The sequence below is a fragment of the Papio anubis genome, unplaced genomic scaffold (genome assembly GCF_008728515.1).
Source record: "Papio anubis isolate 15944 unplaced genomic scaffold, Panubis1.0 scaffold118, whole genome shotgun sequence".
In the NCBI taxonomy this organism is placed as follows: Eukaryota; Metazoa; Chordata; class Mammalia; order Primates; family Cercopithecidae; genus Papio; species Papio anubis.
Window position 1 is genome coordinate 2,716 of NW_022160949.1, and position 20,905 is coordinate 23,620.

The 20,905-nt window shown below is 44.2% G+C and overlaps 1 long non-coding RNA gene across 4 annotated transcripts; it reads right to left on the minus strand.

The window, feature by feature from the left end:
* Nucleotides 1-3,800: 3,800 nt before the first annotated feature.
* Nucleotides 3,801-19,666, minus strand: LOC108582680. Of its 4 annotated transcripts, none has more exons than XR_004181171.1 (4): nt 18,916-19,666; nt 13,150-13,225; nt 6,278-6,779; nt 3,801-4,760 (listed from the first exon to the last, which is right to left on the minus strand). It is a non-coding gene; the product is annotated as an uncharacterized LOC108582680 (long non-coding RNA). The 4 variants fall into 4 exon arrangements; XR_004181170.1 differs by having other exon boundaries at nt 13,150-13,300; XR_002518155.2 differs by lacking the exon at nt 13,150-13,225.
* Nucleotides 19,667-20,905: the final 1,239 nt, after the last annotated feature.

Below are 20,905 nucleotides of genomic sequence, written 5' to 3' on the forward strand. Positions count from 1 at the left end.
GGCATTGCTGCTTCCTATCCTGCTTTCCTAGCTTTATTTGTGTCCATACCATTTTTCATCATCTGTCATATATACACATATACATAGATATCTAGCTATATTCACAAATATACATAATTGGTTGAGATTTTGTTTCATGCTCTATCAGATCACCAGCACCTAGGACAACACTTGGCATGTACATGACATTTAATAAGCATTTGCTGAATGAAATAAATGAGGGTCCAACGAGACAATGTATATGTGCTTAGCCTGCACCCGACGTGGCCCTTGATGCCTCCCCACTCCCATCATCTCTGCTCAGTTCTGTCTTTATCAGACCATATTCTGCCCACTAGTAAGGTTTCCCTGAGAAGAGGATGCTCTGGGTGGTAGGCAAGAGGGTACTGGCCATTGGAAAGGAATTTTTCTCACTGCAAACTAAGACTCTGCTTTCTGGTTCACACATCAGCTCTGAGAGTTACTGTGATTATCCCAAGCTGACTCCAATCGATGTGGACAGACCAAAGTGCTTGGAAGGGTGAGGCGGCGCCAGGACTCCTCTGGGTACCTGTGACATCACCATGGTGCTTCACCATCGTGCAAGGGGTTTGGGAATTTCTGACTGCTACAGGACAGTGGCTCTAAGGACACCACTAGAGCTATCAAGCTGTGCGCATGTCCCCAGGCTCGCCAGCACAGCATCGTATCACAGTTACGGAAATCACCAATCTCTTAATGGAAAAGTTGTATCTCAGTGGTTTATATTTTTCTATGTTTGCCAAAGAACCACTTTTTCTTTTCTGGGAACCGTGCTTGACCTTTGATCATTGTTTTCTTCTGTAAGCTTGGTCTTTTATGTAATTATTTCTCTAAGCTCTTTATATATCAGCAAGATAAGTACTTCTACTGGGGTTTGGGTTGCACATCTTCTCTTTTAGTTTGTTGCTTGTTTGGTGTTTTCATGTATGTGTGAGCATGGTATTTTTGTTTTTTTCCATGGAAGGTTGTTTTTTGTCTTCACATCATCAAATTAAATACTTGGCGGGGCACAAAACAGGATGAGTTCATGTCCTTTGTAGGGACATAGATGAAGCTGGAAACCATTCTGAGCAAACTATTGCAAGGACAGAAAACCAAACACCGCATGTTCTCACTCATTGGCGGGAATTGAACAATGAAAACATTTGGACACAGCGGGGAACATCACACACCGGGGCCTGTAGTGGGATGGGAGGAGAGGGGAGGGATACCATTAGGAGACATACCTAATGTAAATGACGAGTTAACGGGTGCAGCATACCAACATGGCACATTGTGCACATGTACCCTAGAACTTAAAGTATAATAAAAAAAGATATATTAATTATAAGATTAAAAAGTAAATACATACTTGGCTGGGTGTGATGGCTCACGCCTGTAACCCTAGCATTTTAAGAGACCAAGGCAAGAGGATTACTTGAGCTCAGGAGTTTCAGACCAGCCTGGGCAAGAGAGTGAGCTTCCTTCTCTACAACAACTTAAAGAATTTTCTGGACATGGTGGTCTGCACCTGTGGTTCCAGGTACTCAGGAGACTGAGGCAGGAGGATCTCTTAAGCTTAGGAGATTGAGGCTATAGTGAGCTGTGTTTGTGCCACTGCACTCCAGCCTGGGTAGAGTGAAACTCCATCTAAAAAAAATAAATAAAAATAAAAATAAAAAAGACATGAACACACAGCACTAAACCCCAAATTGGGCTCTTTTGAGCTCATGGATTGCGTGTCCATGAAGCCTACCATGAATAGCCAGTTCTGTCTCCTCCCAGCAACTTGAGATGCCACCTTTACTACATAGTACAATTTATCTGTGAATTTGTGTATATTTATACTCTTCCCTACAAAGAAAAGTGTCCAAGCCAGGCTCACTGGTGTACACCTGTGGTCCTGTCAGAGAATCGCTTGAGTCCAGGGAGATCAGCCTGGGCAACATGGCCCTACAGTATATCAATTGAAAAAAAAAAAAAAAATACCCTCCAAATATTGCCTGACCTTTGTTTCTTTTTTTTAAACACAGGGTCTCACTCCGTCACTCAGGCTGGAGTATAGGGGCCCTGTCATAGCTCACTGCAGCCTGGAACTCAGGGACTCCATAGTTTAAAAATTTTCCTGATATTCAGATGAAAGTGTGACTGAACTTTATCAGTGTTTCCCCAGAGGATGGTTACACTGTTGTCTCAGTACCATTTACGGAATAATTTGCCTTTTCCCACCTACTTGAGATGCCAACTTCACCATTTCGTTTATTTTTTATTTTATTTTACTTTATTTTGGAGACACAGTCTCACTCTGTTGCCCAGGCTGGAGTGCAGTGGCATGACCTTTGCTTGAACTCCTGAGCTCAGGCAGTCCACCCGCCTTGGCCTCCCAGAGTGCTGGGGTTATGGGTGTGAGCCACCATGCCTGGCCAATCCATGGTAAACTTCAATGCAGCAATCTTCATATTGCACCTGATTGAACTAAGTGAATGGAACAGTAGTCAGATGTTGGATAGTGATGTACATACGGCGAACCTGAATATAGTGATCTTTCTATGGCATCGGAGTAAACCAAGTGATTGAAATAGTGAGACTCTGGATAGTGATGTACACAAGGTCAACTTGAGTGCAGCGGCCTTCATACCACATCTGACTAAGCCAAGTGAATGGAAAAGTCATCAGACTCTGTATAGTGACCTAAACACAGTAAACTTGAATGCAGCCAACTTCATACCGCATCTGACTCGTAGGGTCCAGCCCTACAGGGCCTGTGAGTTTTCTCTTCGTGTGTGGAGACAAGAGATCATAGAAAAATAAGACACAAGACAGACAGAGTAAGAAAGACAGCTGGGCCCAGGGGGCCACTACCACCAATGTACAGAGTCTAGTAGTGGCTCAGAATGCCTGGAAGCATTGCTATTTATTGAATATAAGGCAAGGGGGCAGGGTAAGGAGAGTGAATCATTCCAAGTGATTGATAAGGTCAAGCAAGTCATGTGTCCACTAGACAGGGGGCCTTTCCCTTTGTGGTAGTTGAAGCAGAGGGGGAGGACAGCATATGTCAGCGTTTTTTTAAAGCACTTATCAGAGAGATCAAAGATTTTAATACTTTCACTAATTTTGCTACTGCTATCTTCTAGGAACTTAAAAGAGGCACCAGGTGTACAGGCGGAACATGAAAGTGAACAAGGAGCGTGACAACTGAAGCACAGCGCCACAGGGAGACATTTAAGCCTCCAGATGACTACGGGCACGCCTGGCTGGTATCAGGCCTCCCACAAGAGCTGGTGGAGCAGAGTGTTCTCTAAGTCCCCCAAGGAAGGGGAAACTCCCTTTCCCGGTCTGCTAAGTAGCGGGTGCCTTCCCAGGCACTGGCGTTACCGCTAGACCAAGGTCTGCTAAGTAACAGGTGCCTTCCCAGGAACTGGTGCTACCACTAGACCAAGGAGTCCTCAAGCGGCCTTTATCCGGGTGTGACGGAGGGCTCACACTCCTGTCTTCTGGTCATCTCTCACAATGGCCCTTCAGCTCCTGACTCTGTATGGCCTGGTTTTTCCTCGGTTATAATAATAAAGATTAATACTAAAAACTAATAATTGATAATATCCATATATAATCATCTCTATATCCTATGTCTAACATAACTTTCTTTTACCCTATTTTCTTTATTATATTGGAACAGCTTGTGCCTTCAGTGCTTGCCTCGGCACCTGGGTGGCTTTCTGTAGGGTCCAGCCCTATAGGGCCTGTGAGTTTGTCTCTTCATGTGCGGACACAACAGATTGTAGAAATAAAGAAACAAGACAGAGAGAAGAAAAGACAGCTGGGCCCGGGGGACCACTACCACCAAGATGCAGATACTGGTAGTGGCCTCGAATGCCTAGCTGCGCTGTTATTTATTGTATACAAGGCAAGGCAGCAGGGTAAGTAGTGTGAGTCATCTCCAATGATAGGTAAGGTCACGCGAGTCACATGTCCACGGAACAGGGGGCCCTTCCCTATTTGGTAACCAAGGTGGAGAGAGAGAGAGGGGACAGCTTACGTCATTATTTCTTCTATGTATTTCTTGGAAAGATCAAAGACTTTAGTATTTTCACTAATTCTGCTACTGCTATCTAGAATGCGGGGCCAGGTGAGCAGAGCAGAACATGAAAGTACACCAGGAGTGTGACCGCTGAAGCATAGCATCACAGGGAGACGTTTAGGCCTTCAGATGGCTGTGGGCGGGCCTGACTGATATCAGGCCTTGCACAAGAGGTAGTGGAGCAGAGTCTTCTCTCCCCAGGGGAAAGGGAGATTCCCTTTCCCGGTCCACTAAGTAATGGGTGCCTTCCCAGGCACTGGCGTTACCGCTAGACCAAGGAGCCACCTAGTAACCCTGTCCATGCATGACAGAGGGCTCACACCCTTGACTTCTGGTCACTTCTTACCGTGTCCCTTCAGCTCCTATCTCTGTATGGCTGGTTTTTCCTAGGTTATAATTATAGAACAGAGATGATTATAATATTGGAATAAAGAGTAATGCTACAAACTAATGATTAATAATATTAATATATAACCATATCTATATTTCTAGTATAACTATTCTTATTCTATATATTTTATTTATTATACTGGAACAGCTCATGCCTTCGGTCTCTTGCCTTGGCACCTGGGTGGCTAACCACCCACATCTTCCCCCTTTTTATTGACTAGGATCGTCACTGCCATCATTGCTTGTCGTTGATTTTGGACTTGTCCTCGGACTCTTTGGAGACATCTGCAGACTAAAAGTAGACAACGTAAACATACAGTATTAATAATGCCAATGACAACAATGATCCTCTGAGGGGTTTGATCTATTTAAAGGGATTAAGATCAGATAATCCTTTAGTTATTCCTTCAAAAGTGTCCGAGCCAGGAACAGTAGTTAAATGAGCCTGTGAGGCCTCACAAATTTGTTCTTTAAGTTTTGAAATATCTAACATTAAGTTATCATCCTAGGCTTTTAAATGTTTTGAGACTTTTTCCAGCTATGTTGATCTTTATTATAAGCATAAGCCGTTATGCAATAATCGGAAGTATTCCAATCGCACTGTAATTGCATGCGGTGTTCCAGATTCATAACTCTCTCTCCCAGTCAGATTACACTCTGGCGGAGATCATTAATTTGATTAGCCAATTTTTGATCAGCCTGAGCCCGAGAATTCCGGAGTCTAGTGGAGTTTTTCTGCCATGCTTCCACGTATTGAGCGGTCTGGACAGACCTGTGGATAGCAAGTCCAGCGGCCGCTGCTGTGGCAGTAACCGCAATTAATCCCGCAATGACTGCAGTAAGAGTAAAGATGAACCTCTTGGTTCTTTTGAGGATATCCTTAAGAACTTCATTGACTATGTATATAGAGGGGGAAGACTCCCATGTATGATGTAAATAGACTGGTATCCATACTACCTCCTTAGCTCTTACAAAGAAAATACTTGTTCTGGGATCAAAAGGGGCATCAATACATGTGGAGAGTTTGCAATCATCACATTCTATAGTTTGTCTATTGGGAGTGACATTTATAATTCCAACTAACAGCATATAAGGGGGTTTGACACAGCTCCTGATAGGTATCACCTGTTCTGACATCAAGGTGATCTTGAATATGGGTGTCTCGGTATTAGTAGGAGAGAATTGATAGGTAGCATTCCATATCCTTATTCTTGTCATGGCTGCAGCTAATTTCCATAATTCAGGATGTTCTGGGGTAACAACTGGATGAATCATTTTTGGTCTAGGAGGAATGATTCCTATGTCCATCCATTTAAATCGATAAGGAGGCACCCGTTCCTTCAACCTGTAGGACTGCCATCAGTCCTCCACATAATCTAACAAATAATTAAACTCCGAGCATTTGGTATTTTGGCCAGAGCAATTCCTCCAATAATACCCTCTTGGATCCCAGTCAATAACAACACCCGTAGCTAGATTTTGGAACACTATGGCCTTTAGAGCATTATAATAATTCCATAAAATTGAATTTACTAGAAAATGTCCCTTTGTAGGTTCTCTTGAGCAGTCTGGCAGTCCTTTTGTTTTACTGCTTTTAGTAGTGACAGGAACCCTCCATTCCTCATGTGGATTAAGTTTAATATTCATCAGTTGGAAAGAATTGCTACTGAACACATATGCACTTGATAAAAATCATTACTAGAGGACAGTATGGTCCACATCCAGTTCTTATAATAAGCTAAGCAGCCAGGCAAATTCCAATGCACAGTGGTGGATATTTGTAGCCAACTGACAAATTAAAGTGCATACCTTCTTCTTCTGGTTGGGCTGGAAACCTGTCATCATCGGGGACCGGTGTGAATGCACTATTATTAGTGTAAACTTCCACTGAGGAGTCTATCCAGGAGACAGACTGAATTAAAGAGGGAAAAGGAACGTATGCCCAGTAGGTATAATTTTGAGTTGCCCCAACCTCTGGTATACTCACCACTGCACTGACCACCATAAAGGCAGCCAGAATTATATTACCCGTCATTTTTGGAATTCCTTCTTCTTGTAGTAATTTCTCTGTTTGATGTGATAAAACTTTTATCTGGCCCCATGTTGGTAGAGTAGAATGACTGGTGTTGTAGGTCACACGGCGATATTTTGTTGTAATGTCGAGGTCATGGAGTTTATGTGTCAGGTGACAAATCTTGCTCTTTGCTTTCTGACGGTTCTTTGCCTTTTGTTTCTGAGAGTTCTACATCCTTGGAGTTATAATGCAATCTCAGTTGCTGGGAGGGAACCCACATGGGTTGTTGTCCTTCTCCTGGAGAAACACAAGCGAAACCCCTACCCCATGTTACCACAATACCTAATTCCCATTTGTCAGTTTTTGCATCCTTCCACCATACCCGCTTTCCTTTTTGTGGATCAAATTTATTTCCAGTGAAATGTTGTTCTGCTGCTGTAAAAGGTTGACTTCTTGCTAGGTTTAAGAAATTTAGTGGAGAAAGAGCCAAATTTAACTGAGTATGAGGGGTAGCAGCATCCCTTTTCGGTTTAGTGTCCTGTTTTCAAAGTTGGTCTTTAAGCGTTTTATTAGCTCGTTCTACCAATGCCTATCCTTGAGAGTTATACAGAATGCCAGTTGTGTCAGTAATTTCCCATTTCTGAGTGAACTTTTTAAAGGCATTGCTAACGTAACCAGGACCATTGTCAGTTTTTAGTTTCTCAGGACAGCCCATAACCAAGAAACGTGAAAGCATGTGCTGTTTAACATGAGCTGTACTTTCCCCTGTTTGACATGTGGCCCAGATAAAATGAGAAAAAGTGTCAATAGTTACATGTATAAGACAGAGTTTGCTGAAAGCTGGATAATGAGTCACATCCATCTGCTATAGAGCACTCTGTGAAAGTCCTCTAGGATTAACTCCTGAGGAAAGTGGCTGTAAAATTAACACTTGACAAGCAAGACAGTGACATACAACGGTTTTAGCTTGCTTCCATGTGAGGGAGGACTTTTTTCAGAGTCCCGCAGCATTGACATGAATTAAAGCATGAAAATTTTCTGTGTCTGTAAAAAACGGGAGCAACTAATGTATCAGCACTCGCATTTGCTGCTGAGAGGGGTCTGGGAGGGGCGTGTGAGCCATAATGTTAGTAATGTAGAAGGGAGAAGACCTTGCTCTGAGTATGGACTGAAACCTTTGGAAAAGAAAAAGTAGGTTATCATCAGGCAGAAATATGTTTAAGGCAGTTTCAATGTTGCAAGCAACATATACTACATACACCGAATCAGAAACAATGTTAACTGGTTCAGGGAAATATTCAAGAACAGCCATGATGATGATCATCTCAGCTCATTGTGCTGAAGCAGCTCCTGAGTTAAGGACACATTCTTTTGGTCCTGTATATGCTGCTCGGCCATTACAGGAAGCATCAGTAAAAACAGTGACAGCTTCAGCCAATGGGGTATCCGTAGTAATGTTAGGTAAGACCTAAGAAGTTTAAAGAACTGAAACAGTTTTACATTAGGATAATGATTGTCAAATACACCCGGGAAACATGCCAAATGTACTTGCCAAGAAATGCAGATTGCAAAAGCCTGTTGGACTTGTAATCGGGTGAGGGGAACAATGATTTTAGGAGATAAGAATGAGCTTGACCAATTAGGATGGAAATTTGATCTAGATAAATGATAAGCGTCTATAAAGAGCTGTGTGGAAGAAAGAGTTATTCAATTAAATTATGTCCCTGGATAATGAGTCCTGTTGCTGAATGAATGTTTAGTAGGAAAGATTAGTATTTCAAAAGGTAAATGTGGATTCGCCCTGGTTACCTGAGATTGTTGAATGCATTTTTCTGTAAGTTGTAATTCAGAATCTGCCTCAGGGGTCAAAGACATTTTGTTGCGTAAATCAGGATTGCCCCATAATGTTGCAGAGATTAGACATAGCATAGGTAGGAATGCTCAAGGAGGGGTGAGTCCAATTAATATCTCCAAGCAATTTTTGGAAATCATTTAGAGTTTTTAGAGAGTCTCATCTGAGTTGAACCTTTTGGGGCTTAATAATCTTGTCTTCTAGCTGCATTCCTAAATATTGATAAGGAGAAGAAGTTTGGATTTTTTCTGGGGCAATAACCAAACCAGCTGTTACGACTGCTTGTTGTACTGCAGAGAAACAAGATATTAATACAGAACGTGAAGGTACTCCACAAAGAATATCATCCATGTAATGAATGATATAATATTGGGGAAACTGATCTCTTACTGGTTTTCATATGCTCCCCACATAATATTGACAAATAGTAGGGCTATTAACCATTCCTTGAGGTAGGACTTTCCAATGGTAATGCGCTGTGGGAGTGATGTTGTTAAGGATGCGCTGTGGGAGTGATGTTGTTAAGGGTTCGAACTGTGAAAGTAAATTTTTCAAAGTCCTGAGGGGCCAGAGGAATGTTGAAGAAGCAGTCTTTAAGATCAATGATGATAAGTGGCCAGTACTTGGGAATCATAGTGGAGAAAGGCAAGCTGGGTTGTAATGTCCCCACAGGCTGAAGGACAGCATTTACTGCTCTAAGATCAGTAAGCATTCTCCACTCACCAGATTTCTTTTGGATAACAAAGACAAGTGAATTCCAGGGAGAAAAAGATTGTTCGATGTGTCCCAATTTTAACTGTTCAAGAATCAAAATATGGAGTGCCTCCAGCTTATTTTTAGGGAGCGCCCACTGATCTACCCAAAACAGTTTCTGAGTTTTCCAAGTCAAGGGGATGGGATCTGGAGGTTTGATAGTGACTCCTTCTAAAAAGAATAACCAAGTCTCGTAGAATCTGATTTATGGGTAGGTATAATAGGCTCGGTGATGCCTTCTGCTGATTTTCCTAAGCCCATACATTTTGGTCATAATGTCTTTACTCTGCTGGCTATAATTGCCTTGTGGAAAAGAAATCTTTGCCCCTCATTGTTGTAAAAGATCTCTTCCCCACAGGTTAACAGGAACGAGTGTAATGAGGGGGCAGATAGTACCAATCTGTCCTTCTGGGCCCATACAGTATAAAATTATAGAACTTTCATAGACTTCTGAAGCCTGACCAACACCAACTAATGCTGTGGACGTGTGTTCCTTTGGCCAGTGTCAGTGCCACTGATACAAAGTGATAATGGAGACATCAACGCCCATATAAATCATTCCCTCAAACTTCCTTCCTTGAATATGCACGGAGCACACAGGACGAGTGTCAGAAATTTTGCTGACTCAATAAGCTGCTTTGCCCTGATAGTCTGTGCTACCACAACCTCCGGTTCTTGTACAAGAACTGGATCCTAAAGGAATGTAAGGGAGTATAAGAAGTTGAGCAACGTGGTCTCCAGCTGCCACATACCAAGGGACTGCAGAGCTAATGACAATATGAATTTCACCTGAATAGTCAGAATCAATTACATCAGTATGTACTTGAACACCTCTTAAATTTAGGCTTGAGCGACTAAATAGCAAACCGACACTGCCAGTCTGCAAGGGGTCAAAAACACCTGTGGGAACAGCAATAGGTGGCTCTCCAGGTAACAGAGAAATATCTCTTGTGCAACAAAGATCTACTGCTGCTGAGCCAGTGGTGGTGTGGGACAAGCACTGTACTGAGATTCGTGTTGGGGCAGAGCCATTAAATCCTGTGGCACAAATTGCTGAAGTGGGAATTGGGGTGTAGGTTGAATGGATTGGGCCGGAAAGGCACTCATCTGGCAGGAAGGTAGCTGGAAGTTGAGGAATGCCCCATTGTTTGGAAGGGCCTGGGGCCGGCCCTTCTTCCCGGTTCCCTGGTTGTTCAGTGACTGTAAGGGACTGCCATCAATATCAAATTTTCAGTGGCATTGAACCACCCAGTGATTTCCTTTTCGGCATCGTGGGCATACAGTAGAAGGTGGAGCTTGTTGTTGAAAAAATTTTGGTTGTCCATGTTGAAAAGGATGGCGGCCTGTACGACAAGGACAATCTCTTTTAGAATGTCCCGGTTGGCCGCATGGAAAGCATTTGCCAGGAAATTGTCCAGGCATTCAAATAGAGACCATGGCTTGTGCCATGACCATTGCTGCATGCAGAGTTTCCCCCACACCTTCACAAGCTTTAATGTATGAGGTGAGTACATCACCCCCTAGGTGAATTTTGCCTTTAATGGGGCAAATAGACGCCTGACAGTCTGGATTTACTTGTTCGTAAGCCAAAGTTCTACAAGGCCGTGGCTATCAGGAATAGCATGTTTTGCTGCGTCTTGAGGATAGGCAATAAAGTCCGGATAGGGTTCATGTTGTCCCTATCTGACAGCCATAAAAGATGGGCATACTTTGCCATCATCTTGAATTTTGTCCCAAACGTCCAGGTAACATTTTTGTAATTGTTCAATAACCTCATCATTTAGTATAGTTTGGTTTTGAATTGCAGCCCACTGGCCCATTGCCAGTAATTGGTTGGCCATAACATTAACAGGAGGATTAGAGTCCTAAGACGAATGCATTACTGGACAGACAGCATCAACCCACCAAGTCCTGAACTGTAAATATTAGGATTTAGATAAGACTGACTTTGCTAAAATTTTCCATAGGGCACCAATGTGTTTATTTTCTGCTAGGGCTTTTAATTTAGAATGGACAAAAGGGGAGTTGGTGCCATACTGCTTCACTGGTGCTTTGAAATATTTAAAAGAAAAACTTGGCTGGGCGCGGTGGCTCACGCCTGTAATCCCAGCGCTTTGGGAGGCCGAGGTGGGTGGATCATAAGGTCAGGAGATCGAGACCATCCTGGCTAACACAGTGAAACCCTGTCTCTACTAAAAATACAAAAAAAAAATTAGCCAGGCATGGTGGCAGGCGCCTGTAGTCCCAGCTACTTGGGAGGCTGAGGCAGAAGAATGGTGTGAACCCAGGAGGTGGACGTTGCAGTGAGCTGAGATCGTGCCACTGCACTCCAGACTGCGTGACAGAGCGAGACTCCGTCTCAAAAAAAAAAAAAAAAAGAGAGAGAGAAAAGAAAAACTTTCCCAAGTAGCAGGGCATAGCTGAACCTGGCCTGAATGTATAGGGTCAGGTTGAACTACTGCCTGAACTGCTGGAATACCAGGAACTGTGCCCCAGTGGCAAGCAGTTGTGGAGCCTGATTGTTTTCCTGAGCAGCCTGATTGTCAAGACCAGGGACTTGATTCTCAGGCTGTTGATCTTGAAGGACCATGGGATCAGCCGCCTGCTGAGCAGGATCAGCAGGCTGTGGCTGATTTTGTGCCACTGGGATGGTGGGTATTGGAGGCTGTAAAATTACAGGAAATTGCCAGGCTTTGGGATCCCCATGTTCTCCTGCCTGAGCTATAGCCCTCATAAGAGAAGTGTCATTTTCAGGGATGTATATAGCTTGTTGCTTATGAGCAGCAATGGTGGTACTGGCAACCGCAGTAGCGTCCGGACCGGAAGCAGAAAAAAGTTGGAATTTTGAATGCAGGAAGAGTTTAGAACCTGTAGGCCAGGATGAGACAAGATTACCTGCTGGGCAGGTCTTTCACTGGCCTGAAATCCAGGCTGCCACAGTAACTGTGGACCAGGCTTCAAGGGAGCCTGAGGTGTCAAGGGAGCCTGATTTGTTGGAAAAGGCACAGGCTTCAAGGGTGTGTGATTTGCCGAAAGAGACTCAGGCTTTAAGGAGCCTGATTTGCTAAAAGGGACCCAGGCTTCAAGGGAGCCTGATTTCCGAAAGAGACCCAGGCTTCAAGGCAGTCTGATTTACCAAGAGAGGTCCAGGCTTCAAGGGAGCCTGACTTGTCAAAACAGAACCAGAAGTGAGAGGTGGAAAAATAGGTTGAATACGGATAGGGTTGAGGGCCTCATAACTGGGCTGAACAGGTGGAAAGTTGAGAGCCCCACAGAAGGGCTGAACAGAGAGAGGGTTGAGGGCCTCATTACCGGGCTGAAAATGAAGAGCCTCTTCACCGGACTGTGTAGAAATTGGAGCCTTTGTACCAGGCTGCATGAAAACATAGTTATAGCCTCTTTTTCATGCTGCATCATCTCATTTTCTATCTGCATAGCTGGAGAGTTGAGAGTTTAAGAAAGGTAGGAAGGTCCGGCTGCAATGGCTGTTGATAATATCTGTCAGCTGGATTTTGCTGGTTGGGGGAAATAAGCTCATGCAGATCAGTTAAAAGTTCATCATAAAGTGATAACTGGGGCATGGTAGGCTCTGGTATAGGTGGTGGCACCAAAGGAGTATCAGAGTGGAGGTCCGTCTGTAGAATCACAGCCTCAATCCGCAGTATCCTCAGGGGAAAGAGAACTAAAAACTTCCTCAACCTCCTCAGAGGAGAGGAAAGAGGGATCAGCTTCCATGTTGTGCTCCTGAGTCTGTAAGGAGTCTAGGACAGAGCAAACCGAAGCCCAGATTGACCAAATTGTGGGCGGAATAATAAGTTCCCCTTTATGAGCAATTTTGAATTGTCTGCCAATCTCATCCCAATCTTTAAGTTCTAAAGTTCCCTCACTAGGAAACCAAGGGCAAAGAAGATCTACAACCTCAAACAGTTCAATTAACTTATCAGTAGATATTTTTTACACCTCCTTCTTTAAGGAGAGGTTTTATAAAGTTTAAATAAGCCGAGTACTTGGTACTGGCCTGTCCCGTGGTGTCCCCAGGATACTCTGAGTGCCCAAGCTTACCACCAAGCTTATTGACTACAATCCTCAGGAATCTGTCGTCGGTAGTCCTCCGCTGAGTTCCATGCTCAAGGTGCACCTTCACACAGTGAGAGAGAAATCCTTGTTGGGCGCCAGGTGTAAGGTCCAGCCCTACAGGGCCTGTGGGTTTTCTCTTAGTGTGTGGAGATGAGAGATCATAGAAAAATAAGACATGAGACAAAGAGAGTAAGAAAGCCAGCTGGACCCAGGGGGCCACTACCACCAAAACGCGGAGACCAATAGTGGCCCAGAATGCCTGGATGCATTGCTATGTATTGTATTCAAGGCAAGGAGGCAGGGTAAGGAGCGTGTCATCCCAAGTAATTGACAAGGTCAAGCAAGTCACGTGTCCATGTGACGGAGGCCTTTCCCTTTGTGGTAGCCGAAGCAGAGGGGGAGGACAGCATACATCAGCGTTTTTTCTATGCACTTATCAGAAAGATCAAAGACTTTAATACTTGCACTAATTTTGCTACTGCTATCTTCTAGGAACTTAAAAGAGGCACCAGGTGTACAGGCGGAACATGAAAGTGAACAAGCAGCGTGACCACTGAAGCACAGCATCACAGGGAGACATTTAAGCCTCCAGATGACTGCAGGCACGCCTGGCTAATGTCAGGCCTTCCACAAGAGCTGGTGGAGCAGAGTGTTCTCTAACTCCCCCAAGGAAAGGGAAATCCCTTTCCTGGTCTGCTAAGTAATGGGTGACTTCCCAGGCACTGGCGCTACCGCTAGACCAAGGAGCCCTCAAGTGGCCCTTATCTGGGTGTGACCGAGGGCTCACACTCTTGTCTTCTGGTCACCTCTCACAATGTCCCTTCAGCTCCTGATTCTGTATGGCCTGGTTGTTCCTCAGTTATAACAAAGATTAATACTAAAAACTAATAATTAATAATATCCATATATATACTCTATATCATAGGTCTAATATAACTTTCTTTTTTTTTTTTTTTTGAGACGGAGTCTCGCTGTGTCACCTAGGCTGGAGTGGCGCTGACCTCGCTCACGCCCTCCCAGTTCACGCCATTCTCCTGCCTCAGCCTCCCCAAGTAGTTGGGACTACAGCCCACCACGCCTCGCTAGTTTTTTTGTATTTTTAGTAGAGACGGGTTTCACCATGTTAGCCAGGATGGTCTCATCTCCTGACCATGATCCACCCTACCAGCCTCCCAAAGTGCTGGGATTACAGGCTTGAGCCACCGCGCCCGGCCAATATAACTTTCTTTTATCCTATTTTCTTTATTATATTGGAACAGCTTGTGCCTTCAGTCTCTTTCCTCGGCACCTGGGTGGCTTTCCGCCCACACTGACTGAGCCAAGTGAATGGAAAGTAAGTCAGATTATGGTGATATACACGTGGTAAACGTGAATGCAGTGATCTTCATACCATACATATCTACTGAGCCAGGTGAATCAAAAAGTGGACTCAGCAGAGTGATGTTCACGCGGTAACTCAAAGTCAGTCATCTTCATACTACATCTAACTGAGCCAAGTGAATCGAAAATTAGACTCTGGAGAGAGAAGTACACGCCATAAACTTAAATGACAGGCTCTTCATTGCCCTCTGACTGAGCCAGGTGAACTGAAATGCAGTTAGACTCTAGATAGTGACGTACACGTGACGAACATGAATGCAGCGATATTCATACCACATCTGACTGAGCCAAGTGAATTGAAAAGTGGTCAGACTCCTAATAGTGACATACACACCATGACATTGAAGGCACGATCTTCATACTGCATGTGAGTGAGCCAAGTGAATCTAAAAGAAGTCAGACTCTGCGGATAGTAACATACACATAGAAAACTTGAATGCAGCAATCATGTTACAGGAAAGGTGCCCCAATCGAGACCCCAAAAGAGGGTTCTTGAATCTCACACAAGAAAGAATTCAAGATGAGTCCGCAGTGGAAAGTAAAAGCAAGTTTTTTAAGAAGGCAAAGTGGTGAAAAAACAGCTACTCCAGTCGGGCGCGGTGGCTCACACCTGTAATCCCAGCACTTTGGGAGGCCGAGGTCGGGCGATCACGAGGTCAGAGTCAAGACCACTGCATAACACGGTGAAACCCCGCCTCTACTAAAAATACAAAAATTAGCCGGCCGCGGGTGGTGGGCTCTGTAGTCCCAGTTACTCAGGAGGCTGAGGCAGGAGAATGGCCAACCCGAGGTGGAGGTTGCAGTGAGCCGAGATCGCGGCCACCTGTACACTCCAGCCTGGTGATAGAGCAAGACTCCGTCTCAAAAAAAAAAACAAAAACCAAAAAAAAACCAAAACCCCACCCACCCCATAGACAGAGAAGGTATCTTCTGTGAGGAACACATCTACCCTAGATACAATGCTTGTATATATGGGGAGATGTGCTCTGCTACAAGGGTTTGTGATAAAAGATTAATGTTCTTCATTACTGTATTTTGCAAGAACCGATATTATCATCTTTGAAGCAAAATTAGGAATGCCTTTGTTCTCCAGATATCGAGATATCTGGACATTGCCATGTCTGGGTCTGTTTAGTAAACATTATTAATTCGTTCCCTCAACCATAAACATCTAGAGGCTAGGAATGCCTGACTTTCTCAGAATCCAGCCCAGAAAGTCCCAGCCTCATTTTCCTAGCCCTCACTCAAAATGGAGTCTCTTTGGTTCAAACACCTCTGACATATCTCCCCACTCCCTTTACAAGAGGACCCTTAATCCTAAGCTTTGCAGAGGGACGAAGATCTGTCTTGTGTAGCTTCTTCAGGTTGAATTGGGATAATGATATTGCTGCCTAACTATTAGGGTCTCTTGCATTCAGGGTAGAGAAAAGCTCAGAGAGCGTTGGTATGGTGAAAGTCGTTCATAACTCTTGAGTTCTGATGAAAGGTGGTATCTGGAAGATTAGTAAGTGTCCAATTTAAGAAAGCATTGAGTGAGCTTGTCTTGCATTCCTACACAAAGAGCTCAACCACAATATTTTCCACAGCAGCAAAGCAAAATAAGTAAAATTATGCCAAGTAAACTAAACAGGAAGTCTTCCCAAGAACTGGGCAGTTGTTGAAACCAAGCCGATATAGGGTCAACTGACAGCACACCAATGGCAGAGATATGAGTGTCTAAAGCTTTCATAGACTGGGTAATAGTATGTGAATAGTCAAAAACATATACGCAACATTTGATTTTGATCAAAGCACATGTTTCCCCTTGGGCTGCTGTTAAAATGTTCACATACCCAACAGTTTGTCTGATTACGTAGAGAGGCTAAAGTCTATGCCCACTCAATAAATAAGTTACTCTCTGCATGATTCCAACTTCTACCCAAAAGTAGAATCCCAATCCGTATCTTTATGTCACCCATCCCTTTCATTTCTTCTGAACAGGAGTCAGAGGTCACTGCTTGGCTCACAGGAATAAACAGGATCAGTCTCTTGTGTTCCACCAGATTGTGGGACTTTATAAGAGACAGGTTTCATTCGAGATAAGTGGACCCAGCTGTTTATTCCCAGAAGTTTAACTATAGCTGGCGTACTGAGGAGAACTTGGTAGGGTCCCTTCCATTTTGGGGAAAGTTGATCTGCTGGGAATACTTCCTTCCAAGTTTCTAATAGGACTCAATCTCCTGGCTAAGAACAAGTCTCTTTATCTTTGGTTTCCATATATTTTAAGGAGTGCATTTTGCACTTGTTCTAAGTTGATCACATAATTTGTAGCTTGTGCATCTATGCTCCATAGGAGGTCTGTAGTTAAGAAAGGCCTCTGCATAATTTAAAGTGGTGAGCAGCATATTTCCTTAGCCACCTAACCCATAAGCACAAGGCTACAGGTAATAACGACAGACAGGTTTCTGATGTCTCCTGGCATAGTTTAGCAAGAGTCCTTTTTAGAGCTTGATTACCTCTTTCTACTTTCCCTGAAGACTGTGGCCTCCATGCCAAGTGAAGGCGGTACTGAATTCCTAGGGCTGAAGATACATTTTGGGTAACTGTCACTGTGAAAGATGGCCAATGATCGTTCTGTAAACTCAGGCAGCCCAAATCTAAGACGTAATTCCTTTAACAGGAGTTTAGAAACTTCAATTGCCTTTTCAGACCAGGTAGGAAAAGCCTGAACCAACCAGTAAAGGTATCAATGAATAATCAAAAATATTTAAACTTTTTACGTAGGGGCATCTGGGTATAGTCTATTTGTCAGTCTTCAACAGTGTACACTCCCCTATGCTGAACAGGCCTTATTAGAGGAGGTAGTAAAGATTGGTTATTTGGGTCATTCCAGGCACATAGGTCACAGGCCTGAATTACCTGCTTTACCGTTTTAAGTAAGTCTTTTCCTACAAAAAGCATGGGCATTAATTGAAACAGGGAATCTCCTTCCAGATGAGTAGAATCGTGCAAACACTTAGCTATTTTCCACTGATTAGCACCTGGTAGTAACAGCTTGTTGTCATTGATGAGCCAGCCAGAACGATCTTGAATTAAACCCTGACCTTTAGCCCATTCTTGTTCCTCTTCAGTATACCTAGGTTCTGTCATTATCATGGCTCAGGGCACTAACATGCCAACAGGTCCAACTGGCTCCTTTAATGCTGCTGCCTTAGCAGCTGCATCTGCAAAGGAGTTTCCCTTAGCCACACCAGAGTCTCCTTTTTGATGTCCTCTGCAATGGATTACAGTTACTTCCTTGGGCAGCAAAACAGCATCCAATAGATTCCAAATTTATAAGTGATGATTTATAGGGGAACCCTTAGCAGTTAGAAGGCCCCGTTCCTTCCAGATAGCAGCATGAGCATGAAGTGCCAGAAAGGCATACTTAGAACCAGTATAAATGTTAATTCTTAAGTCCTTTCCCAATTGCAGGGCTCTATTAAGAGCTGTTAATTCAGGCTGGGCACAGTGGCTCATGCCTGTAATCCCAGCACTTTGGGTGGCAGAGGTGGGCGGATCACTTGAGGTCGGGAGTTCGAGACCAGCCTGACCAACATGGAGAAACCCCATCTCTAATAAAAAATACAAAATTAGCCAGATGTGGTGGTGCATGCCTGTAATCCCAGCTGCTTGTGAGGCTGAGGCAGGAGAACTGCTTGAACCTGGGAGGTGGAGGTTGTGGTGAGCCGAGATTGTGCCATTGCACTCCAGCCTGGGCGACAAGAGCAAAACTCTATCTCAAAAAAAAAAAAAAGCTGTTAATTCTCCCTTTTGAGGTGATGTAGAAGCTGGTAAGGCCTGAGAGTCCATTAACTTGTGTTGACTGACAACAGCGTACCCAGCTTTTCTGTTTCCCTTGTGCACAAAGTTATTTCCATCTGTAAACCATTCTCCTTCGGGATTATCCAGAGGCTCATTTTTTAAATGTGGACGGCTGGAGTAAACTTGCTCCATAACTTGTATCCAAGAACGATCTGGGGTGCCTGTGGGTTCTGGCAAGTAGGTAGCTGGATTAAAATCTGGCATACTTTTATCAGTGTTATATCAGGAGCATCTAGCAGCAAAGCATGGTATTTATTCACAGGAAAGGAGAGGAAGCAATTTCTGTCTGCCTTGTGATTTCCAAAACATACTACTGTTTGCAGATGAGTTCATAAATCCCTTCCCAACAAGGGTGGGGCATTCAGGAGAAAACCAAAGTCCCTGAAGGGAAGCTTAAAGGATAGGTAAAATGGCGTCTATGGGCTTGTCTATCTATCCCCTTGACCATACAGTTTTGGGGTAACAAAGGCCCATTATAATGGGTCAAAACAGAGTATGCATTCTAGAAGGAAGTTAATATATTCTTACCTGCCATGTCAAGGGTTATCTGAGGCTTCTCAGAAGATATGGCTAGTTGTCCGACGAGGTGTAGTAGAAGGTCTCAGGCCCCGTCACTCTTGGGCTTGCCTGGTTGTTTTGGCAATCTGGTTTGGATGCAGATGGCTGCTGTAAGGTACATGGATGTGCTTTGGTCAAGGAATAGCCCAAGGCAGATATCCAGGCTTGCATGACTCAGTGAGACTGGTGCATAGGCCCTCACCTCCACTTGTTATATAACCTGTTTGTGTAAGCTCATACTTGGCTCTACACCACTACCATCTGTAAGAGGTGTAACTGCCCTGCTGACACTGTGCACGGGGGCTCAACGTGGCTCAACATGGCTCTTGTGCAGGCACAGGTACCCAGAAAGAGAGTGAAGCTACTGACCCCTGTAAGGGAGAATGACTGGCTGGCGGATGGACAGAGGGGAGCCAGGACATGACTTGGCTTGTGCCCAAAGAGAAAGGTTAAGCTACTAATCTTAAAGCTGGCCGGCCTTGCAGGCCAGTTGTGCAGCTGTGCATAGGAGCCAGCTGCTGAGAGGAGCCAAAGAGTCAGAGACAGACGAGATAAAAGCGAACAATATAAAAGAGCTAGTGTGAGAGAACTGCTGATGAGAGAGCTGCTGAATAAAACTACATTTCACCTGCCTACAGTCCCCCAAGTGTTCTTTCACCTATTCATCTATCCACCCATTCCTCTCAGACCTCAGCAAGGGGTGCACCCTAACTCTGGGCATGACATTGAGCCAGGTCATTCTGACCTAACAACTCCCTTTGGAGGAAGACTGGGCAATCCCTCTTCCAATGACCAGTTTCCTTAGTGTGCACACTGATTCATGCCCAAAGCACGCTGACTTGGACAACCAGCTTTGGGCTTCCCTTTTCAGCTTCCCTTGTTCAGTCCAAGAGCCAGGAGAGCAACTCTATGTGGGAGGTGAGCTTAAGGCTGTAGCCAAGAGCTACACCTTGTGGGAGGTCCTTCTTGCTCCTCTTTCTGCCTCCTCTGCTTTGCCCCTGTTATTAAAAACTAAGGATGCCACATCCAAAAGCTGTTTCATAGGAGTCTAGGGACACATAGCCACATAGTGGTTTTTTTTTTTTTTTTTTGCCTTTTTTTTTTGAGACAGAGTCTTGCTCTGTCTCCCAAGTTGGATAATAAATGGCCACCTGGGCTCACTGTAACCTCCACCTCATGGGTTCAAGCAATTCTCCTGCCTCAGCCTCCCAAGTAGCTGGGATTACAGGCACTTGTCACCACGCTCGGCTAATTTTTGTATTTTTAGTAGAGACTGGGTTTCGCCATGTTGGCCAGGTTGGTCTTGAACTCCTGACCTCAAGTGATCCACCGCCTCAGCCTCCCAAAGTGCTGTGATTAGGGGCTTGAGCCACCACACTGGCTCCCATAGCTGCTTTTTTGTAAGCCCCTGTGGATATGTCAGCAGACTGCTATAAAAATGTCCCTCCCAAAAGGGTTTGTCCTTCCTTTGAGGCAGGATCAGTGATATTATACTTCCTGATTGCTTCAACTAAATGCCCTTGAAATAAAACTGGATTCTCATCTTTATCCTGAGAATCTTCCTTAACCTGTTCATAGTTAATAGGCTTTTTCATACATTTCTTCATCCCTTCCAACAAACAAGTGGACCATATATGATTCCTCCCAAGTCCCTCACTGCCCCTTTGATAGTTCCACTCTGCACCTTGATCTAGAACTATACTTCCTGCCTGAGGCACGATGGTTCGGGTTATGCAGCCATCACCTCATCTGCATGGGTCCTAGTTGTCCCCAAAATGCATTGTTTCTCTTCCACTGTACAACACAGAGACAACAAAACATGAGGATCCTGCCAAGTTAAACTATAGGTCAGAGTTGATTCTCAAACTTATCTATACTGCCTGGATCTTCAGAGAGAAATTAGAGGCAAATCAGACTTTAGAAAAGGAACATGTAACAGTAACTGAACGAAGTACAACAA